General features: G+C 43.6%; 1 protein-coding gene across 3 annotated transcripts in view; it reads left to right on the top strand.

Annotated features, from left to right (window-relative positions):
* Positions 1 to 24,758, top strand: part of PHLPP1 (PH domain and leucine rich repeat protein phosphatase 1) — a 222,532-nt gene that overhangs the window by 67,343 nt on the left and 130,431 nt on the right. The window lies entirely within an intron of this gene.

Below are 24,758 nucleotides of genomic sequence, written 5' to 3' on the forward strand. Positions count from 1 at the left end.
GCAACAACTTAAATTCTCTGGCTTTTTCTCTAGACACTCCATAAGGGCTTTACTGTGGTTGTGGTCCTGTGTGAAGTACACTTGTGTGTGTGCTAAGTCTCGTCAGTCATGTCCAACTCTTTGCGACCCCATGGACTTGTAGCCAGCCAAGCTCCTCTGTCCATCGGATTTTCCAGGCAAGAATAGTGGAGTGGGTAGCCGTGCCCTCCTCCAGAGGATCTTCCCAACCCTGGGATCGAACCTGGGTCTCATGTCTACGAACATTGGCAGATGGGTTCTTTACCTTTAGCTCCACCTGGGAAGCTCATACGTACACTTATTTCCCAGCTAATTTTAAAATAAATTCTGTGTGAGGCTATTAATTTGATGATAAAACAGTATATAGGAATAATAGGAAACATAGATTGCATATACAGTCACTGCCTTCACAGATTTTCAAAGAATTTGGAAAGATAACACTTTGTTTTATTCAGTATCACAGTAATCCAAGTCTACGCCCTGACCTTTAACACTGAAGAAGCTGAAGTTGAATGGTTCTATGAAGACCTTACAGAACTAACAAGATAGAACTAACACCCAAAACAGATGTCCTTCTCATTATAGGGGACTGGAATGCAAAATTAGGAAGTCAAGAAACACCTGGAATAACAGGCAAATTTGGCCTTGGAGTACAGAATGAAGCAGGGCAAAGGCTAACAGAGTTTTGCCAAGAAAACACACTGGTCATAGCAAACACCCTCTTCCAACAACACAAGAGAGGACCCTACACATGGACATCACTAGATGGTCAATACCAAAATCAGATTGATTATATTCTTTGCAGCCGAAGATGGAGAAGCTCTATACAGTCAACAAAAATAAGACCAGGAGCTGACTGTGGCTCAGATCATAAACTCCTTATTGCCAGATTCAGACTTAAATTAAGGAAAGTAGGGAAAACCACTAGACCATTCAGGTATGACCTAAATCAAATCCCTTATGATTATACAGTGGAAGTGAGAAATAGATTTAAGGGACTAGATCTGATAGACTGCCTGATGAACTATGGACAGAGGTTCATGACATTGTACAGGAGAAAGGGATCAAGACCATCCCCATGGAAAAGAAATGCAAAAAAACAAAATGGCTGTCTGAGGAGGCCTTACAAATAGCTGTGAAAAGAAGAGAAGCAAAAAGCAAAGGGGGGCGAAAAGCAAAAATATATCCATTTGAATGCAGAGTTCCAAAGAATAGCAAGGAGAGATAAGAAAGCCTTCGTCAGTGATCAATACAAAGAAATAGAAGAAAACAACAGAATGGGAAAGACTAGAGATTGCTTCAAGAAAATTAGAGATACCAAGGGAACATTTCATGCAAAGATGGGCTTGATAAAGGACAGAAATGGTATGGACCTAAGAGAAGCAGAAGATATTAAGAAGAGCTGGCAAGAGTACACAGAAGAATTGTACAAAAAAGATCTTCATGACCCAGATAATCACAATGGTGTGATCACTCACCTAGAGCCAGACATCCTGGAATGTGAAGTCAAGTGGGCCTTAGGAAGCATCACTACGAACAAAGCTAGTGGAGGTGATGGAATTCCAGTTGAGTTATTTCAAATCCTGAAATATGATGCTGTGAAAGTGCTGCACTCAATATGCCAGCAAATATGGAAAGCTCAGCAGTGGCCACAGGACTGGAAAAGGTCAATTTTCATTCCAATCCCTAAGAAAGGCAATGCCAAAGAATGCTCAAACTACTGCACAATTGCACTCATCTCACATGCTAGCAAAGTAATGCTCAAAATTCTCCAAGCCAGGCTTCAGCAAAACATGAACTGTGAACTTCCAGATATTCAAGCTGGTTTTAGAAAGGGCAGAGGAACCATAGATCAAATTGCCAACATCCGCTGGATCATCAGAAAAGCAAGAGAATTCCAGAAGAACATCTGTTTCTGCTTTATTGATTATGCCAAAGCCTTTGACTGTGTGGATCACAATAAACTGTGGAAAATTCTGAAAGAGATGGGAATACCAGACCACCTGACCTGCCTCTTGAGAAACCTATATGCAGGCCAGGAAGCAACAGTTAGAACTGTACATGGAACAACAGAGCAGTTCCAAATTGGGAAAGGAGTACGTCAAAGCTGTATATTGTCACCCTGCTTATTTAACTTCTATGCAGAGTACATCCTGTGAAATGCTGGGCTGGATGAAGCACAAGCTGGAATCAAGATTGCCAGGAAAAATGTCAATAACCTCAGATATGCAGATGACACCACCCTTATGGCAGAAAGTGAAGAACTAAAGAGCCTCTTGATGAAAGTGAAAGAGGAGAGTGTGAAAGTTGGCTTAAAGCTCAACATTCAGAAAACTAAGATTGTGGAATCCAGTCCCATCACTTTATGGCACATGGATGGGGAAACAGTGGAAACAGTGGCAGACTTTATTTTTGGGGCTTCAAAATCACTGCAGATGGTAACTGCAGCCATGAAATTAAAAGATGCTTACTCCTTGGAAGAAAAGTTATGACCAACCTAGATAGCATATTAAAAAGCAGAGACAGTACTTTGCCAACAAAGTCTAACTAGTCAAGGCTATGGTTTTTCCAGTAGTCATGTATGGATGTGAGAGTTGGACTATAACGAAAGCTGAGCACCAAATAATTGATGCTTATCAACTGTGGTGTTGGAGAAGAGTCTTGAGAGTCCCTTGGACAGCAAGGAGATCCAACCAGTTCATCCTAAATGAAATCACTCCAGAATATTCATTGGAAGGACTGATGTTGAAGCTGGAATGCCAATACTTTGGCCATCTGATGCAAAGAACTGACTCATTGGAAAAGACCCTGATGCAGGGAAAGATTGAAGGTGGGAGGAGACGGGGGCGACAGAGGATGAGATGGTTGGATGGCATCACCGACTCAATGGACATTAGTTTGGGTAAACTCCAGGAGTTGGTGATGGACAGGGAGGCCTGGTGTGCTACAGTCCATGGGGTCACAAAGAGTCAGACGTGACTGAACTGAACACTTTATGAATAAGTTGAATATACATTTCAAGCATCAAGTACATCTCAAGGAAAAGAAAAAACATAAAAACTATAGGTTCATCTCCCTGTTTTGGTTATCTGCCGAGGTCCAGCCCCAGCTGATCCAGGGTACTCGAAGGGGAGACGGCGTCGGCGGTTAATTTAAATATTCATCAAAGATATAAAGAGTGAGGATAGCTCAGTAGGAAAATTCAGTGGAGAAAAGAGGCTGAGTAGCTTGGTTTACACAGAAAATCAGTATAACCTGTGACACCATGTTAGCTCTGACCACAGAGGCCGCAGGCGCCCTCTCGAGTAGCGGAAGGTGCCCCACCTTAGACACCTTCTCGAGTGGGTCTTAGAAGCCCAGGCAAATAAATGGTCACAGAGGACCTCCGCGCTCCAGATGGAGACTCAGCTGGAATGTGAAAAGAAAGAATGACATGGGGAGACCAAGCTTGGGTGAGCAAGGCCTGTAGCTTTATTTTCAAACGGGGCTTTTATACCCTAAGTTACACATAGAGGATAATAGGGGATGTGAAATCATGCAAAGTCAGCAGTCTCTGATCCTTATCAAAAACCAGGGTTTCTTTCCTGCAAATTTATCGTATACAAATGGTTTAGGTGATTTACATCATCTTCTGGCCAGAAGGCCTATTAATATTTTATGACTCTTGACAAAGGTTTGTCAACCGTAAGACTTATTTTCTCTAAGAGTAATTATTTTAAGGTTTGGCGCCATCCTCCGAAGGTGTTAGATAAAGTTGCATTCCTATAGGGCAGAGGTGCAGTGGGTTTACAACAAAGGAAAGAATTTATTACCTTAAGGGTCTAAAGTTGCTAACACCAAGGCCACTACTTATTTTTTCTACATATCAACTATATTAATTAATACACATTCAAGGATACAATACAGGGGATGTGGAAACTTGGCAGCAAGCATTGGCTCATCAATGAAATCCTTTACTAGTTTTATTCTGACAGTTTCTAATTCTCTGAGAGGCTCTAAGTTATTTGAATATCTTAAGCTTCCTGTGCCTCTCGAGGCTGGGAGACTGTAAACAATCATATGCATATCTGTAGGAGTCTGAGTAAATTTGTCAGGCGAATTAGAGAGCTATCTGAGGCGTTTGGATTTAAATACTCCTAATGCCCAGGAACTTTATTAACTGGAGCTGTAAGTTAACTCTTTATCAGAGAGAGCGAAATGGTGGTGGGGGACAGCCCCCAGTAAAGTCAGAGGTGAGAGCACAAAGCAGTAAAGTAGGCAGACTCTGGTTTTTGGGGGTAGATGCTCGAGAATATCCAGGGGGACTCCTGAGGCTCGATCCCGCCTTTACGTATGCTGAGCCTCCTTCCTCATGACCTTTGTCGTGAGTGGAGTGCCTCTCGCCAGCTCCCGGCAGTTATCAGGCAGTGTTGTCAATAGCAGATACAACTTTGTGCCAGGAAGCTAGTAGAAGGCCACTGAATAGCCTGGATAGACACTGGAGTATTTAAGTGCAAGCCCTGGGGTTTGGCAGAAGCGGCAGTCATAAGGTGGGAGCCTGTCAACCTGGGACCTCAGAACTCCCCGAGGACATTTTCATGAATATCATTTATTATACTCTTACATATCCTTTAATAATGATGACTCAAGGCAATCAAAAGAAAGTATTAAGCATTTATTTGAATTTTGACAAGGCAGGGCAAGTTGTGGTATATTCAAAAGTATTGGAATAAAAGTTATTGCCAAAAGGATAAATTCTTGAACATCTATAAAAGCTTGGTAATCTAGAACAGCTCATGGTCCCTAGGTTTAGGAAGCCAAGGTATTCTTGTTAAAAGTACTCCATGGATTTGGAATGTTCCAGAGAAAGTCACCAGCTTTAAGTGGGCCGGGAAGAGGGTCCCCTCCCCTCCCCGTGTGGTCACGTGGCACGCTGTGCGGAGGCAGGGCTGGGGAGGGGGTAGTTGGCTGTGGCTGGAGTTGCGAGGGTAGGGGGGTCATGGGCAGGAACCAGCTCTGCTGGTGGTTGTGGGGCGCGGAGGGGGCGAAGGTGCAGGATGCTGCGGGTGCGGATGCTGGAGGGTGCAGGGTGCGCTGTGAAGGGGGCCCGGGTGGAGAGTCCGAACCGGCCCTAGACTGCGGGACTGGGGCCCCAGCGGTGCTCTGCGGCTGTTCTGAAACAGGCGGAGACTGGCTTGCTTTCCTTGTTGCCTTGGCGAGTGCTTAGTAATTATTGGTTGGTTTGTACTTCTTCGGAGTTTTGTGGGATGGTTGGATTTGCTTGAAACAAATTTCGTGCAGTCACATGGTTTTGCTCGCAAGTAAAACGCCCGTCCTTAAGCCTGCTCACACGCACGAGTAGGAAGAGAAGCGAGGGCAGGCCAGCCTGACTTGGCCGTGAAACCTGAAGTTTTCTCTTGAGATGTTAACGTAAAATCTCCATTGTGCTCCATCATATTTATTTTATATAATTTTTAAAAAGCTTTAATAAAGAGCATCAGTCCACAGTGAAGTTTCTGACCGCGTCTCTCTGTGGTCTGTTTGGTCCTGCACAGGTGCACTTTATTTGAGCTGCAAAGGGAAACCCAGTTTCTTGTCAGCAATTTGACAGCCCTTTGGTACATGGTTGAATGTTCTTGCTGCAGTATTTCCATGATCTTTGGACGAATGTTCTAAATTAGCCAAGTATTATGAAGTTCTGTTAAGAAAGCAAGATAGTACACCTTACATGATTGAAACTTTTTGGGAGGCAGGATTTTTAAGAGGATAATAAGGGATGACTATTAACTGGAGTGGCTAGTTAAGACTTTTTATTGAAAAGGGTGCTTTGTATTGAAATGGGTAATTAGTAACTGCAGATAGTCTCATGAATGGTTAGGAATCCAAATAGATAAGTGAGAGGATGTGAGAGAGGTCAGACATTCAGGGACTTGGTTTGATACCTTTTTCAAAAAATCACTACCCTGCATATTAATGAGCACATTACCTTTTCCTGCAGTGAGACACTTTCTTTGTTGATGAATAAGGAAATGATGAAAATCAGTTTTTCCAGTCGGAGTGTAATCAGCCTGGATTCCTACAGACCAGGGGAGGATTCCTGTATCAGAACCTTGAGCAGACATCTTTCTCTTCACAGTGATCACATCAAGCCCGTCTTTCCATGCTGGCACCGTATCTCAAGTGAATGTTGTAGAAACAGGAAACTAAAGTCAGAGGCAGTATAGAGTATTGGCTAAGTTTCACTTCTGGACTTGGAAAGTTTCCCACCTTTCAAAGTGCTGGGGCCTGAAGACAGTTTAGGAAAAAAGTATAATCTCAGGCATAGCTTATTGAATCTCTGGTGAGTATTTTTCAGTGTTAGGATAAAACTGTGATTTGCTATCATATTTGTGCTCCATGCTCCCCAAAATGAAATAGTTGATTTTATTGCTAGTGTCCTTTTAGTATAAATGACTTCTCATAATTGTTTTAAATGGCATTGTACTTTTTTTCTTGGGAAAATAAATTCTGATTTTCCTGTCTTCTAACCTTCCCCTTACCTTTTTTCTTTTTGCCTCGCTCTGGGTGGCTTGCAGCGTCCTGGTTTCCTGGCCAGGCTCGAGCCCAGGGCCCGGCCACGATGGTATGAGTCCTCGCCGTCTGGGGGCTCACCCCTTCGCCTGTGTCAATCAGTGACTTCTGGTGACTTTCCTAAACACGGGCTTCCCCAGATCGAATGCAGAGGAGCGCCGTTGATGAACAAGTTTAAAAGCACGTTCTCTCTTGTATCATTAAGCTCTGAGTTTGAGTTTTTGTTGTTTTTCTTTCTTTCTTTCTTTTTTTTTTTTAATAATTCAACAATCCAGTAAAGGTTTTCTTTTTAAATCCCCCCTTTTTTCTTACCTGTCTTTTGAAAGTGTGGGTTTTCCCTTAAATTTGATGCTTTATAAATACCACACAAAGAAATTCCCTTGCAGTTAAGAATAAAATCTACCCACTGAAATAGAGATGAGAGCGCCATTCCATTAGAAACTTTGCGTAAGATTTATCCAGTGAAGGCAGATTACAAGGGGGTACTTGTCATGATCTGAAAGTCACTAAGCTATTTGCAAAGAAAAATCAGTCCTGAAAAAATGACTTAATGAATTAACTGGTGGGGTTTTATGTGCTAAGAAACACGACTTCCGCACGTTTTGCAGCAGCGTCCCAATACTCAGCAGTACCGATTAGGAACCAGATGCACTTTAACAGTTTCCTCTTTAACACAGAGACACCAGCCTCTGCCTGCTCTTCAGCACCGGCAGCAAAGTCCATTCATCAAGTCCTGTGATGCAGAGAGGAGTGAGATAGCCTCAGTCCTGAAGAGCATTTTCGAGCAGTTGTCTTGACTGAGTTTTGTAAGAGGAGAAGAGGGGTTAACCTGCGTAGGAGGTCAGGAGGAACATTCCAAACAGAGGGGCATCCGTGAGACGTGAGCGTGTTTTGGGGTGTTTGGGGTACCACCGGTGGGTCTGGTGTGACCAGAGCAGTGGATGGCTAAAATCGAACATGCAGAGAGATGAGCCAGCAGAGGTGAAAGAGCTTTCCTCTGTGTGCTAGGGGTTTAGGTGAGGCGGTCATTGTGCAGTGGTTAAGAGCGTGGCTCTGGGTTGGATCCTGGCTTTGCCACCTGCTAACCTGCTTTACGACCTGGGAAAGCTCCTTTGATATCTGTTGCCTCCTCTGTCAGTTGGAGGTGATAATTGTACCCACCTCACAGGAAAGTGAAGAGAGTAAGTGCTCAGTAAGTGTTAGTTCCTGTTGGTGGTGGTGATGTAATTATTGTTACTGTCATCTAAAAGTTGTGGAGGGATCAGTAAGGGATATTTCACAGGGGAGGAATTAGTGACTTTAGAATTTTAGAGAACTGTTCTTGGCAAGCAGGGTGGAAGGATGAGGTATAAAAAGTAAGGTGGATAAGGCGCGTTATTGCAGTGGTCATCTGGGTGAGACAGACGAGGGCCTGAATGAAATCACTTGCAAGGGGAGTGGAGGGAGGAAAGGGTGGATTAGAGAGATTGAGAATGGAGATTTGGCTGCCGATAAATGAGGTATGGGCAGGGTGGGGGAACCCCAGTGTGTCCAAGGTAACTGGGAGGTTTTAGATTTGAGAAACAAGGGGGAAGCCAGAGAGAAATATGTGAGGAGGAGAAACTTGAGATAAGAAGATGGTGAGTTTAATTTGGATTTAAATTTCATATTTGAGGGTCTTCCTAGAAGAGAAGTCCAACAGCCAGTTAGGTACCAGTGTATAGTTCGGGAAAAGAGATCTGAGCTGACCCTGAGATGTCAGAGTTAAGAGTGAAGTCATGGAGGTGAGTGGCGGTGAGGAGCCTGACAAGCCAGAGCTGAAACCACCCACGTTTATAGAAACGCCCCATATTTAGAGAACTTGGTGACGGGGCTTCCATTAGAAGGGATCCCATTTAAAGAGATTAAAAAGAGTCTAGGGAAGTAGAAGGAAACTGAAAAATGGGAAGGTTACAGAAGTCAGGATGCGATAGGGTGGGCAGGGTGGTTCCAGAGGGAGTGTGTTCATGGAATGACGGGGACCCGGACATGGGAGGTAAAGCTGGGAGTCGGGTCCTTTCCAAAGAGACCTGGGTCCCAGGGAAGGAGAGATTCCTGTGCATCACCAGAGTTCCCGGCCCGGACCTTCTGGTCTGCGGCCGCGGTTCCCAACAGCCTCCCTTCTGGGAAAGCCTCACACCGGTTTCAGCTCCACGTGGTGTTTCGGGACCAGCGTGACCAGGATCAAGGCAGTGTGGCTGCTGGGTTCCAGCCGTGCCCGTGTTGCGTTTCTCGGGTGGAAACTGAGCCCTTGCCTTGTACTGGGGGCCCCTTTCTCCCCTCAGACGCCTCCCCTTCCCTGCCTCGTCCTGTTCCCTCCCTGCCCACCCTGAACTCCTTCCCCGGCCCCCCGCCAGCTCTTCAGTCCCTGGGAGACTAAGGCTCTGCCCTCCCTTTCAGTTCCTTGTCTCACGGGTAAAGGCTCAAAGCTGGGTTTACCACTCACTGCTGATTCACCCTCGTGCCCGCCCGCCTGCCCGTTTGAGCCGTCTCACTCTACAGAGTCACCTGACAATGGCGCTTGTTTTTCTGTGGCCGTTCCTCACACTGAGGGTCCCGGCGCTGTCTCCAATAGCCTGCTGCTCAGCTCTCCCGTGACAACAGGCGTGGCCGGTATTTGCTGCACATGGAGCTCTGCACATGCACACTGTAACCTTAGTTACAGCGACTGAGAGCTTGCCCTGTGTCGGGCACTGTGCCGCATGCTGTGCAGGTGCCCAATGTAGACGGTGGTTCAGCCTGTTTCTCAAATGAACACACTGAGGCTTGGTTTAGCGACTTGTCCCAGCTCACACCGAAAGAGTGAACCAGCAGGCAGCCCCGGCCCTCAGACCCCAGAGCCTGCACTCCACTCGCACTCGTGCTGCTAGGCCATGCCCTCCCTGCCACAGGCCAGCTGAAGGACCCTCAGACCTCAGAGCCTGCGCTCTCCACTCGCACACTGTGCTGCTAGGCCATGCCCTCCCTGCCACAGGCCAGCTGAAGGACCCTCCGACCTCAGTGCCTGCGCTCGCCACTCGCACACCGTGCTGCTAGGCCGTGCCCTGCCTGCCGTGCCCTCCCTGCCGCGGGCCAGCTGAAGGGCTCTCAGACTGGGGCCCACTGGCCTGTGATTTGGGTGTTGGTTTCCAATGTGTCCAATCATCCTTCAGACCTCAGTTTGGTTTCCTGATACGGATGGGTCTCAGTGGTTGTTACCCACACGTACAGTGACTTTTTACCATAACTAATTTGCTTTCCTGAAAGGTAAGTTTTCTTTAAGAAATTTAAAATCAGCATTTTTATTCTGGGCATAAGTGGCTCTCTCCAAGATTGTGATCAGCCTTCTTTAAGAACAAGTAGAAATGTCATATAGACACATTACACACATATATATTTCGTATATATTTGGAGTGCTTTTTTTGTGTGTGTGTTTTGAGGTGAGGAAGAAGTTTCAAGTCCTTGCCTAGAACTTTTGGTAGCTCAATATACTAGTTTGATTTTGGAGCTTGGAAAAAAATGACTTTTCATTCCACAAGCATTTATATTTGTGGGTAGTTTGTTACTGTTTTAATCTACATTTCACAGTTTCAAGTACTAGCTTTTTTAAACATGAATCACTTGGATTTTATATGTATTTATTGTTGATGACAAAAAAGGATGAAGGGCTCAGAATTGGTCCTTGTTATGTAAATATTCAGAGTGGCCTGGGGTTTGCAGTGTTGGGGGGGTGGTTTAGTGAGTATTAGAGTTTTACTTTCATAATCATGTTCAGGATTATTTAAGTGGAATAGAAAACAAAACTCTTCTCTTGAGGCAGCAGAGGAGAGAGTAGGAAAAAACGGAAATCATGGGCCTTACTCTATGTAGCCTCTAACCTCTGAATTATCCATCTGTTCCAGCTTATTTTGGAATATGCCTCAATAGTGCTTTACGGGCAGAAGTTGGCAGAGTCTTTTCTGTAGAGAGCTGGGTAGGAAGTATTTAAGCTGTGCAGATCCCATAAATCTCTGTTGCATATTCCTGTTTTGTTATTGTTTGTTTACAACCCTTTAAAATTTTACTTTAAAAATCTAAGTCATTCTTAGCTCACCAGCCATATAAAAACAAGCCACAGGCTGGACTTGGCCCCTGGGCAGTAGTTTGCAGACCCTTGCTCTGCAGGAACCCTTTCAGTTGAGCCCTGTGGTCCTCTGAAATCAGTGTAAGCTCATCTTCCATCCCATCCTCCAGAAAGGATGGAGTTTCTTTCCACCCCTAGTACCCTCTTGCTCCTCTGACTCTCAGACATTTTAGTATGGCCCATCTCCCCTTCCTTTCCAGGTTCGCCATGTGATCTAAACTCTTATGACTCTGTTGCCTGGATTGTTAGTAATTGCCTGCTCTGCAGGTTTCTCTGCTTCCAGCCTTTGTCATTGTTCAGTTGCTGGGTTGTGTTCTACTCTTTGTGACCCCATAGACTGCAACCTGGCAGGCTTCCCTGACCTTCACCATCTCCCAGAGTTTTCTCAAACTCATGTCTGTTGAGTCAGCGATGCCATCCCACCGTCTCATCCTCTGTCACCCCCTTCTCCTCCTGCCCTCAATCTTTCCCAGCATAAGGGTCTTTTCCACTGAGTTGGCTGTTCGCATCGGGTGGCCGAAGTGTTGGAGCTTCAGCATCAGTCCTTTCAATGAATATTCAGGACTGATTTCCTTTATGATGGACTGGTTGGATCTCCTTGCAGTCCAAGGGACTCTCAAGAGTCTTCTCCAGCACCACAGTTCAAAGGCATCAATTCTTTGGCTCTCAGACTTCTTTCAGTCTTCTACTGGTTTATAAACTGTCCTGTACATAGTTCTTGAAGTAATGTTTTCTGGAAATACAGTGATACTGTGTCATCTTTTTACTCAAGGTACATTAATTTCTTGTTGTGTGACACTTAAAACTCTTCCTTCTTATCTCTCTTTAAAAAGTTATGGAGCGACCCATACTTAGAACCAGCCATATAAACCATCTTATTCATTTCCTATGTGAAGCCACAGTTTATAAAGCATATTATATCCTGTGATTACTTTCTGGACACACCTAAAATTGTTGATCATAATGGATTTTGTTGAAGTAAATTGTTAAAAGTAAATTCCAAGTTTATAAGACTCAAGGTAATATTCAGAGGCTATTAACAATGGTAAGTGCAGAGTCAGTCACTGGACTTTATGGATAGATCAGCCTCGTTAGCCTTCACAGCAGAGCAATGAGGAGGGTCCCCCTTTGCAGGCAGGGCACTAAGGCATAGGGGAGTGAGGGCAATATCAGGGTTCAGACCTAGGCTCTCTGGTGCCAGAATCCGTAGTTTTGAACCACTTTGCTACAGTGTTTCCTCAGTGAATTAATCGTTAAAAGAAAGACTTTGAACCTAGTAGAGGAAAGGAAGGAATCATTCAAACATAGCTTTAACCTTCATCTCTTTTCCTGCCAAGGTCCCGGCTCTCTTTGTATTTTGTTGTTTTGCCAGATAGTTTGTGAACTTGGCTGAACTTCATAGATGGAAGTATTTGAACGTTTGAAACAGGGAAGAGTTGAAGGTTATCAGAACAGAAAAGAGTGCAGCTCTTCTCCTGGAGCACGTCAGGTGCGTGTAGATAAATGTGCCAGGACTCTGTCTGTAGGCAGAGAGGAGAGAAAGCATTGAACGTGATTATTCATTGTGAAAATTTGTTAAAAACATCAACAAAGCTCTGTTTTGGTCAGCCATCTGCTGGAAGATAGAAATGAACTTGTTAAGAATTTGCAGTTATTTCAGAAAACTGTTGATTACTGTTTTGTTTGTGGATTGCATATTGTCATCTGGATTGTTAATTGCTTGGGAAGAGAGATTCTATTTTCTGTTTCTTTGGCAGTCTAAGCCCAAATTGCTGTTTCTTAGAATTCTGTGTATGAGTGGGTGTTCTGTGAATGTTGACCAAGTAAGGTACAGATAGGCGATCTTATTGGACAATAGTTAACTTTGATCTTCACCTATTTGTTTCAGTTAAATCCTCAGACACTTAAGATTTTTAAAATAAATAATGCAACCCCGTTGACTGCAGCATGCCAGCTTCCCTGTCCTTCACCATCTCCTGGAGTTTGCTCAGACTCACGTCCATTGAGTCGATGATGCCATCCAACCATCTTATCCTCTGTCCCCCTCTTCTCCTGCCCTCAATCTTTCCCAGAATCAAGGTCTTTTCCAGTGAGTCGGTTCTTCGCATCAGGTGGCCAAAGCATTGGAGCGTCAGCCAGTATCAGTCCTTCGAGTGAATTTTCAGGGTTGATTTCCTTGAGGATGGACTGGTTTGATCTCCTTGCAGTCCAAGGGACTTTCAAGAGTCTTCTCCAACACCACAGTTTGAAAGCATCAATTCTTTGGTGCTCAGCCTCTCATGACTACTGGAAAAACCATAGCTTTGACTATATGGACCTATATGGTTTCTATATATACTTACTGTCAAATAAAAACTCACTTTATTGAATGCTTTCTGTGATGCCTGAGGTTGTGAAGACTTTATACGTGTCTTCCTTCAGTCTCATAACAATCTGATTTGATGTAATTTTCATTTTACAGCTAAGGAAACTGAATCCAGAGAGGTTAAGTGTTTTTATTAACCGATGGGGTTGTTTTGAGTTTATACTACGTGCCAGCGTTTTTCTGGGTGCTGCGCTGACAAAAACACTGAAACGAAGAACAACAACAAAATTTCTGCATCAGGGGCTGTTGAGGAACCTGCCGGCAGTGGCAGAGCTCCTGAGGACAGAGCTGGGCTTTGGACTGAAGCAGTAGGACCCCACAGCATGCACTCTCCAGGACTTGTTTTTATGCCCATGTATATGGGCTGTGCTAAGTCGCTCAGTCGTGTCTGACTCTTTGCAGCCCTCTGGACTGTAGCCCGCCAGGCTCCTCTGTCCATGGGATTCTCCAGGCAAGAACACTGGAGTGGGTTGCCATGCCGTCCTTCGGGGGTCTTCCCGACCTGAGGACCGAACCTGCTTCTCTTAAATCTCCTGACCTGGCAGCTGGTGCTTCACCACTACTGCCGCCTGGGAGCCCAGTGTCTCCCTTACTTATGGTGTAAGGGTGGAAGCCCAGTGCCTGCCTTACTTATGGTGTAAGATAAAGAAAGGTCAGTTCTCTTTTTCCCCTTCATCTGTATGGGTAGCTTGGATCCGTATGTTTAAGTTTCACCTCCACCAATACTTTTAAATGACTTAAAATGCTCTTAATTGAAAATGATTGTTCTGTTTCTGATGTAGTATCCAAAATTGGTGTAGTATACGAAACTGCAGACTGGTTTCTCTGCATGAACATCTACTTCTCTTTGTCTCTTTATGGAGAACAATACAAAAACTCAAGCTCAAGAGTTTTATATACTATCTTTCTCCTCAGAGTCATGTATTCATATTTTTGTTGGACACAAGAAATATCCTCCAACTTTGAGGTCATCATTTGGGTATGTGTGTATAGTCAGGTGGAGAATTGGTAAATAAAATTTTGGTAGCCTCTCAGGAAAACCAGTGATTTCTATTACCTGATTCCTTTCTATTTTAATTCTTCTAGACTGATATATTGTGATTCCGAAAAGAATACATTGATAGATTCATAAGGAAAGGAAATTATTCTTCCTAGTATTTATTGTGTATATTTTTTCTTTTCTCCTGCTGTCCTCATTTTTACACATAAGGCAAAAAAATGGTTATAGGAGTGGGACTGGCGAGCAAGTCTATTACACTTCCGCATTATTGATTAGTTGATTCTTTTGTCGTTGTTATTTGTGTTAGCCCTAAGAGTTTGAGAAAACCTTTTTCTTCCAAAAGGTAAATAATACTTCCAAGGCAAATATTTTGTAGGAAATTGGAAAGATTGTAGATGAGACTTCCGTAGTGCATTGTATATATTATGCATACACTACTTCTCTCGGTGAAGTGAGTGAAAGTCGCTCAGTCGTGTCCAATCTTTGCGACCCCATGGACTATACAGTCCATGGAATTCTCCAGGCCAGACTACTGGAGTGGGTAGACCTTTCCCTTCTCCAGGGGATCTTCCCAGTCTCCCGCATTGCAGGCGGATTCTTTACCAACTGAGCCATCAGGGAAGCCCCAAAATACTGGCGTGGGTAGCCTATCCCTTCTCCAGCGGATCTTCTGACCCAGAAATCAAACCAAGGTCTCCTGCATTGCAGGTGGATTCTTTACCAGCTGAGCTACCAGGGAAGCCCACTTCTCTCAGTAGTTGGACTATCTAAATATTGTTTGCAATGTTGAAATGTTATCTTTGAGGATGAGTTTAACATCTGTTTTTAAATCCATAATTCCCTATCTATCTAAACAGGACTTTGCCTTCAGATCTTAGTATGAGATTAGATTCTTTGAATCTAAAGCCCTTAAGTATAGTTTTATTTTGCCCATAAATTTGTTTGGGATTATATGAGCTGAAGTGTTGTCTAAAGGGAAGATAAGAGAGTCAGAAGCTGTTTGAGGAAACCCCCCAAAAATAAAATCTTGAGGTGAATACTTAATTCATTATGAATTTAAATTTGTATGTTATTTATCCAAACGTTATCAGCTTTTAGTTTAAGTCTACTCTTACGGTTTCTACTCTTACTCCCTTTCATAATAAAATCTTCTGGTTTAGTGCATGGTGAATATATTAATTGTGCTTTCTGTTTTCAAATTACGAGTCATTAAGGATTATTGTAGTATGCAGTCATTAAATTTTCTTCTTTAATATGAAATGGAAACTCTCATCTTTTAACATAGTTATTGGTAAAATGTATAGGGCTTACCCAGTGGCTCAGGGATACACGTGCAAAGCAGGAGTCACAGGGGATGTGGGTTTGATTTGGAATACCACTCCAGTATTCTTGCCTGAAAAATTCCATGGACTGAGGAGCCTGGCAGGATGTGATCCATGGGGTCACGAAGAGTCAGACACAACTGAGCGTGTACGTGTGCGTGCCCGCGCGCGCGCACACCACTCTCTCTCAGTGGTGGAGGAGAGTTCTTATAAACATCTATCTCAGTTTGTCTGCAAAGTTCTGTTTTCCATTAATTCTGTTTACTCTAAAACTAAAGGACATAAAATTAAGAAACTAGGTTAAAATTTTAAGTAATTTTAATTGTGTATATTGAAGGTTTGCCTTAAGGCTTATGGTCTTGGGAGTAGAAGCATGGACAGGAAGGCCCCAGTATTGTACTCACATGGTTATTTTAGCTTATATACCATGCGAGTACAAACAAGCTAAAGCAGAGCTAAGGTGTGTGTACCTGTGGATTATTCTGAGGGGAGCGTGTGGACACAGTTGGTTCAGGTGTATTGCAGAACTCTTCTGCTGTGTGTGGGGGGTGGCGGGGGATCCAGACTGGCAGGAGGGTGTGCTTGTGGCGGGCGCTCACGGGCACGTCCGCAGCGCGCGTGCGCTTCAGGGCTGGGCGCTCACGGGACGTCCGTCCACAGCGCGCGTGCGCTTCAGGGCTGGGCGGCGTTCCGCCCTCACGTCAGGGTTGGAGAAGTTGCCTCGTCACCCGACCCTGTGAGCTGACTGGCTTGTGAGAGTGAAGGTGCAGACAGGCAGAGGCTGATGAACAAGGACTGAGTGAAGGAAGAACGTTCGTTCTTCTGATCTTGGTATAAAACAGCTAGTCATGACTCAAAAGTGACTAATGCTGCCATAAAGGAGTTTGTTACTGTTAACAGTGATAACTACGGAAAATGAAAGATTTTTTTAATTTAGTATAAGACATTTTGTCATAAACGTAGTCTCTTAGAAAGTTTTATGCTTGATGTTCTTTGTTCACTGTAGTACATAATTTTGTATCCATAGCTGGTAATTAGTTTTCTTTGCGCCTAAAAACGCAAAGGATTTAAATTTAGTATTTTGTTTGTGTGAAGGACAAGTTTTGTAATGGGCTTGGTTAGTTGTAAATCTGCTCTTCTTTCTGAATAGTCTGTTGGCTAAATTGTTCTTCCTCAGCTTATTTTGCTTTTATAGCTTAGGTAATTGAGGCAATGTCTTTTGTATTTGGTTTATTATTAGAAAATACCATTTATAAATGGAATTTTTCTCCTCTCGAGAAGTGTTTTCATATTTCTCATCCGCGGTTAGTTCAGCTAATTTGTTTAGACTTTTATTGAATGCCCGCTGTGTGTCTGTCATTGGTCAAGGTCATCTGAGAATAGAAAAGTAAGAGGCGTGACAATCGCTCCTGCACTGACAGGAGACAGAGAGGCTAACATTTACAATGTTCATGTGGATCATACTCCAGGTATGACATGTGTATAAAGTGCTATGGGACGACAGGTGAGGGAGAAGTTAATTCAGTAGGCAAAGAAAGGCACAGAGGTGGAGTGTTTTTAAGCAGGGTCTTGAAGGATGGGTAAGAATTGGTTTTCCGACTTAAATACAGACTTTAAGAGAAAATGTATTACATTATATAGAATTATATAGGCTGAACTCCATTGCAACAAGTATAACACATTTCAATAATTCATCTCCCCTCAAATTTCCAAGATCCTGTCAGCACTGTTCTTAGATTAAAAAAATAAAAAAGTTCCAATAATTCTCAGAAAGATTTCCATAAGAGATTTGAGCAGGCTTGAGACAGTTCTAAAAAATCTAATTATTGTAGTGATCCATACTTTTGATATAATTTTAAGAAATCTGTGCTTTTCCTGAAAATAAGTTAGTCCATTTTCAGATTTTGGTTCGCTCTCTGTGTGATGAGTGTTCTCTTGCTATTCTGTTGATTCAGGACTTTTTTGCCCTAGCTGTCAGATTGTATCTGAGCTGACGAGGCATAATGTGTAGATTCGTCCTACTACACGATGTAATTTAATATTTTTACTCATTGGCAGTTAGTGAATTAATCATGTTAGTGTTAAGTACCAACAGGCAAAAATAAATGCCATTTAAAACTTCTTAAAAATTGTTAATATAGAAGACTCCCAATTCCAAATGTGAAATCCCCAAATTAATGTAGAAGTTTTAGGTGGTTAGCCTCAGAATTTAGTGACTTAGAGTAGAGGGGGGCATGGAAATAACCAGGGTAGTATTTGGGGATGGGAATGTGTACGATTAATTGAAACGCTTTGTGACAAGGCGCCCCGTGTGGCTGGGAGGACATGGGCCTGTGTGATGGGACCGTGGGACCAGGAGTTGCTGAACGGCCAGTTCCGCAGAACCTGCTAGGCTGTTACACACGTTGGCTGTTACTCTGAGTTAGGAAGTTATAGAAAACTTTTGAACAGCATAATGAACACAATCCGATCTGTCTTTAAAAGTACGTTTCTGGATGCTGTGTTGAGAACAGTCAAGTGCTGTTCTGTGGGTTTGGAAGGAAGGATGGAATTGCCTTTTCCAAAGATGGGTTACTCCTAGAGGAGTAGAGGAGACATCCAAGTAGACAGATGGTTTAAGGGAACTGGAGTTCAAGGCAAGACGGGCTGGAGACACAGACTTGAGAAGCTGAAAGTGTGATGTCATGAATCCATACTTTACATTCCATTCATGCGTGAAGTCATGTAATTGTTGCACTAATTATATGCAAACAGATACTTGTTAATCTCTTGCGCTGAGTACTTGTCTACAATAATTGCTTTCGTTTGGAATCAGTATCTAATGTGATCTCCTAGTACGCTGTACTTTTTCTCTCACGGTTTCTATCAGATTATACTGTACTTGCCTGGTTATCTGACTGGAGACTGTGAGGTTTTCCTGTCTTCTAGTAGAGAGATACTCTGATCACGTAGAACTCAATTTACTATCTATGTAAGGACTGGAGTACTAAGTGTTACTACATTTGAATTTTTCTCTTTTTTAAATATTTATTTTACATGGAAGTATCATTGATGAAATTTTCATTTCTTAAGAATATATATCTTAGGGAGCTCCCTGGTGGTCCTGTGTTGGGATTCCTGTGCTCAGGGCCCAGCCTCAGTCCCTGGTGGGGAACTAGAATTCCATAAACCATGAGGCCAGAGAAAGAGGAAAAAGAACATGTATGTTATAGGAAAGCTGGAAACCAAAACTGTACTGCTGCAGACAAAAATGCCTGCGTTTTTTTTTTCCCCCTTTCTCTTATCCCTGAAGGGGTTACCTTTGGGGAGTCAAGACCTCTGTGGATCACAATGAAAATTAAGTCATAACTATGTAGCTTTTTAAAGGACTCCACATCATTAGTTTGAGAGAAGCTCAGAGTGGCTATACTGTGACTGTCTTACTCTATCCAGAGTTGAATACTTCTGAAGAGGTATGAAGGGTAAGCATTAGAAAGCCTGTGAAAGTGCAAACATGCTGCTTTTCCTTTTAGCGTTAACTTGCACGCCTGACCATCCTCCTCAGTGATAACCCCACAGCTGGATGAGCAGAGACGCACCGCGTTCTGTCTTTAAAACCTTGATTTTAGCAGATCACTCACAGAAATGACAGCTACATCACACACACGTCTGACGGGGTCCCTCTGCCCTCTTCCAGAAGAAGATAAGCCAGAAAAAGGTACAACAGTAACTGAAGGAACTATTACCATTATTTAGAAAAGTCAGGAACACTAGGGAGCCGCTATAAACACAGATGATTAAAGAGATATCAGAGGAATAGTTCACATGTAAGTCATAGAAAGCTGCAACTTTGTACCAAGGAGGACTTCTGATGATCTGCGGGTGTATGTTTTCCCTGAGAGCATCTTAAAGGAAATACTGTTCAGGTGACTCCCTTCTAAATAGATCACTGCTTTATTAGGAGTTGGATTGGGGGAAAGATGGAACTTAAGGCCACTGAGAACACTGATGTTCCCATTTCCTATCCCACTTGAGAGAATAAAGGCCTAGAGAAGTGAAGGACTTAGCTAAAATCATAGAGCCAGCCAGCGGCAAAGCCTGCCCCAGAATTCAGGTTTCCTAACGCTCAATCCAGTCTCACCCTTTGTAATTCTCACTTTAGAATGAAATAGTGATATTGTATTTAAAGTAATAGTAATATATTTATTATTAGCCTTTATTTAAAACCATGAGAAATCTGTTCTATATATTAAGTTAAAGACATTTTTCCCCCCTTTCTGAATCCATGAGAGAAACCAAAACTCAATACCCACAGCGTGAACGAAACACGGGTTTGGTTTTGGTTGAACTTGACCTGCGTGCTCCTCCGTGGACTCAGCGTGTTGTCTGCCGGCGAAAGGCGGATCGGAGCCAGCACAGGTGCGATATCTGCAGCAGCTCAGGGCCCTGGAATGCACTGCTGCGGAGCCGTGTCTGGGTTACCCAGCTCTTCTCGTGCCGTTGGGCCAGGTCCTGGTGACGGCATGACCTTGTCTCTTTCTTTCTCTTAAGAGAGCCTCCAGAAGCGAGCAGCAAGGACCAGATTTGCCCCCAAACCTCTGGAGGGAGGGACGCTCTGCCAGCACCTGTTTCCTGGGGCTGTTGCAACAAGTGATGACAAGCTGGGTGACTGAACACAATAGAAATTTGTTCCTTCGTATTTCTGGAGGCTGTAAGTGCTCCCCCGAAGGCTGAGGGGACTCATCCTTGGTTTACCCAGCGTCTGCGGTTTCCAGCAGTCCCTGGGCTCCCTGGCTCTGCAGCTGCCTCCCTTAGTCTCTCGCTGTCCTCACGTGGCCCCTGTCCCTCTGTGGGCCTGTGTCCAAGCTTCTTTTAAGGACACTAGTCACGGGATTAGGGCTTATTCTAGTCCAGCATCACCTTATCTTAACTTGATTGCATCTGCAAAGACCCCGTTTCCATATAAGGTTGCGTTCACAGCCACCAGGGGTAGGGCTTAAACATTTCAGCTCATGGCAGAGGATGTGAATGACTGCCGCTGTGGCTGAGAGGGTGGAGTCTGTTGTTGGCAAAGGATGACCGAGGTTAGACCAGCGGTGTTTGGGGGACAGGGGTGGCGAGACTGCTCCACTTCTATGCACATACAGTTGTTGATCCAAGAAAGTGAGAAGGTTAGATTTGTAGTGATGACCTTGAATACATTTAAGCAATTAAAAACTTTATTGGTGTTTCTCAGCACGTCGTGCTACTAACTGAATGTTGGGGACTATTTTTTGGTGATTTTTCTTACCCAGAATGTTGGTTAAATAAGTAAGTGTGTTCTGTTTGCAGGCCAAGTCATTTCAGTCATGTCTGACGCTTTGAGACCCTGTGGACCAGAGCCCGCCAGGCCCCTCTGTCCGTGGGATTCTCCAGCAAGAACACTGGAGGGGGTCGCCATGCCCTTCTCCAGGGGGCCTTCCCAAGCCAGGGACAGAACCCATCTCTCACGTCTCCCACGTCGGTGGGAGGGCTCTTTACTACTGCCCCGCCTTCATGGGGACAGAACACCCACGCTCTGTTTAGCGTGTGACAACCGTCGTGCGCATCCTCTGCACCCGAGCGGGCATTTCAGTTCACCCTCCAGTGGGTTTAATCGGTGGATGCTGGTGGTGTTGGGGGTTGTTAATAGGCAGCAAAAGTATGTAAAATTATTGAAAAAATATGTTAAGACTGTGATAGTCTTCAGGGTTAATCTTCATGGTTTTTAAGTCCTCTTCGAGTGCTAAGAGCTTTTCTTAAATATAGTTAAATAAACAATGAGGTTTGTTTAACTTAGAGGGAAGTGAAGTGCTAACACTGTCAGTCGACTAATGTACTGATCACTGGACTTCAGCCAAGCCCATCGCCCGACTGCAAACAGAGTCGTGAGCTGCTTCATGTGTCTTCAGTAGTTTGAATTTCTGCATGTGACGCTTAGAGACAGGATACTTTCTGGCTGGGGCATTTTTGTGCTTAACAGTTAAAAGTCCAAATGCTGTATTGTACCTAGCATTCTTTTTGGAGCTCTGCTAACAAGAATTACTTAATCTTAGGTGATACTTCATGATTAAATGAGTTTTACGTGTAAGCTGAATGTATTGAAAATGTACTCTGATAATACTAAAGGCAGTACTATATTTAATTCTCAAATTTAAAATGCTGTAAAGTTAGAGAAAATTAGATTTCTTTAGATCTGGTATCAAAAGTGTAGTAGTAGATGTCCTTCCAAAGTTCATGTCCACCCAAAATCTCTCAGTGTGACCTCAGAATTGTTGCAGATATAATTAATTAAGATGAGGTCTTACTGGACTAAAGTGGGCCCTCAATTCAGCAACTGGTGTCCCCCAGAGGGAGGAAGAGGACGCACAGAGACCCAGAGAAGAAGGTGACGTGTCAGCGGGGCTGAGGTTGGCATCACACTGCACAGCCAGGGAGGGTTGAGGGTCGCCACCAGCAGTGAGGAGACAGGCTCGGGGCACACACTGCACCCAGGCTCCAGACTCCAGAACTGTGAGAAGGTGGATTCTGTTGTCTTAAGCCACCCGTTTGTGGTGGTTTGTTGTGGCAGACTTAGGCAGCTAACACAGTTTAAGATTCCAAGGCTGACCTCGTTGAAATGAAAGACGGACCATTTGCTTCTTCGAGTCACTCTACCTACTTTTTAAGCTGCTGCTCAGAGGCACTCTTGTTGATAACTGGCTACCATTGCGGCGACTTGAGAAGAGTGTATCCCTTCATTGTCACAGCCCCACGCCCCTTCTGTGACAGGCAGCCTGACCAGTCACAGCCCTCTTCCCTGGGTCTTCGAAGAAAGATAGAAGTTCGGCCACCTACTGATGCATGTTGGGGTTCCCGGTTCGGAAAGTTTGCTTATGGGATATGGTGGGAAGAGATGGTTGGATAACATCACCGACTCAAAGGGCATGAATTTGAGCAAACTGGGAGATAGTAGAGGACAGAGGAGGCTGGCGTGCTGCAGTCCATGGGGTCGCAAAGAGTCGGACATGACTTAGCAACTGAACAACAACAAAAATAACTGTGTTAGGGAAGTTCTAGCTACTGCACCAACCAGCCATGCTGATCTTATGCTTTAACGGAAATTCTAGCTACTGCACCAGCCAGCCATGCTGATCTTACGCTTTTTCATAATACAGATTTCTTTTGTTCTTGTGGTCTAGTCCATTGCTGATGTTTCTAGTCAGGCATCTGCAGCTCAAGTGACAGAGGGACCTGGGCTCCTTCTGTCTTGGGGTTTCGCATCCCCTTGAGCCTCCTCAGAGAGTTCTTCCTGCACCATCTTTATCCAGCCGATCAGGGGTGAGGAGCCTGCGAAGGAACACTAGGATTGCAGGAGTGGTGGAGGCCACGTTTGTTGGCCAGAATCAGTTACGTAGCTCTTCCTGAATTCCAAGAGAGGCTGAGAGATGTGGTTATTGTGTGTCCAGGAAGATGAAATGGGATTGTTGGCCATCCAGCCAGTCTCTTCCAAAGTAACATGTGTGATATATGCTAGTGTATACAAGATAGCACTTTGGTACATTTATATTTTAAACATCATCTGAATATATTTAGTAGCCGTGAAGCTTGTGTTTTATTACTTTGGATGTGGGATTTTGGTGTTTCCAGTGTATGTTCTAAGTCATTTCTCTCAAACCCCCGGGGTGTTTTGAGTAATGAATTTTTAAAATTTGTTGCCATACTAAAATTAAAACTTCTCTTTGGTAACTTAAGATTGAAAGGTATGACCTGGAATTGCAATACAATTGTAAATAAGTCTATTACAATAATATATCGCTTCTGTAAACCATGGTGAAAAGGAAGAGCTGACTTTTGCATTTCTGGTACGAGATTCCATTCTAGTACCTAGAAATTCACGTTTCTCGAGAGTTCTTATTCTGACCACTTCATTGTCTGGAGAATGAGCTAGCAAGCACTTCTTTCCTATTATCAGCAGGTTCTGGAGGCAGATGTTGCTCTCTAGTTTTCAGGGACACTGAAAATGACGGATAAATGGGCGTGAATCCTGTTTAAACACAAGCCTTCCTTTACCCTCCAGTCTGATTCTTTCTCTTCTAGGTATCATCTCTGTCACTCATCTTTGTGTCAGAGCTGTTTTGTTTCAATGTTTATATGTGTATTGTTTTATTATCATACTCATACATTATGATGAAAATAAGACAGACTTTTTTCAAAACTGTGTATATACAGTAATGAATTCAGCTGAATGACTCACATTTGCCCATTGATAGTATCTCTTTTCCTTAAAAAAAAAAAAAATCCCTGGGTTTCTAGGAGAAGAAGCTTGAAATAGTTGGCTGATAATTCCAGGCAGATGTTTTCCTTTATAATATAACAAGATTCCTAAAGCCTGGGAAATGGATTGTGAACCACCTCTTTTCTCTCCCATCCCTTCTTTCCCCCAAAAACGTAGCTATAGTTTTTGTAATTTTTCCGTGGATGTTGAGAACTGGCTGCTTTCTTTTGCCCAAACATTGGAGCGATTCCGTTGATGCAGCAGGTGCTTGTTGAGCCCTCAGGCGATTCCGCGTACTGCACTGGGCTTTGGGCCTGCACGCTGTAAAAGCCACACCGAGGAGGCTGTGTGCTGCGTGTCTGGGCTACACTGGGGTCTCCAGGCCAAGGGCTGTGGTAGTTGAAGGAACTCCAAATCCCAGGACGACTGAAGTTCTGGGGTTCCTGATCCCTTTGAAAATTAGAAGAATTACTAAGGATTACTAAGAAGAATAAATTATTTGGTTACCAAGGAATTAAATCAGAATTTTAGATCTGAAAGACTTAATAAATAGCTTTTACAATAGCAAGCACGGTAAAATTCTTGCTCGTCACCTACAGCTGTTTCCTTCTCAGTGTGGTTATCTGAAAATGCTCTTTTTTACCCATTGCTAGGGTTTTGCTGCTTTTTTAAAGTTACAATCAGTGAATAACTTATGGCAGAGTAACGGTTCTCTCTAACTTTTCCTGTTTGATGAAAAGCTGTTCTTTGATGGGGTTGGGAGCAGAAAGGAAAAACAGTATGGAGTCCTGCATGAAATTCAAATGCTACCGTATTTGTCTATGTACAGATACAAAAGTGTTTCTCCCATAAATTATAGGGTTGTGTTTTTTTTTCTGAAGTTAATTTTATTTTAACCTTTCTTTGAAAAGTAGTGACTTCACATGTCTTAGTCAAACACAACTACAGGTATCAACAATGTGAAACCTGCTTTCATTGTGGGTAGTGGATGTGGGTTCATTTTTATTAATAACGTGGCTTAGTGGGCTGTTTTTTTTCCACACGTTCTTAGGATTTCTGGAAAAGTTATTCATTTCTTTGGGGAAAATAGTAGAGGCATGCTTATTTTTGCTTGTTTTGATTTATAGCTG

This window comes from Bos grunniens, chromosome 24, assembly GCF_055505025.1.
Source record: "Bos grunniens cultivar Pamir isolate PY7600 chromosome 24, Bosgru_T2T1.0, whole genome shotgun sequence".
Classification (NCBI taxonomy): Eukaryota; Metazoa; Chordata; class Mammalia; order Artiodactyla; family Bovidae; genus Bos; species Bos grunniens.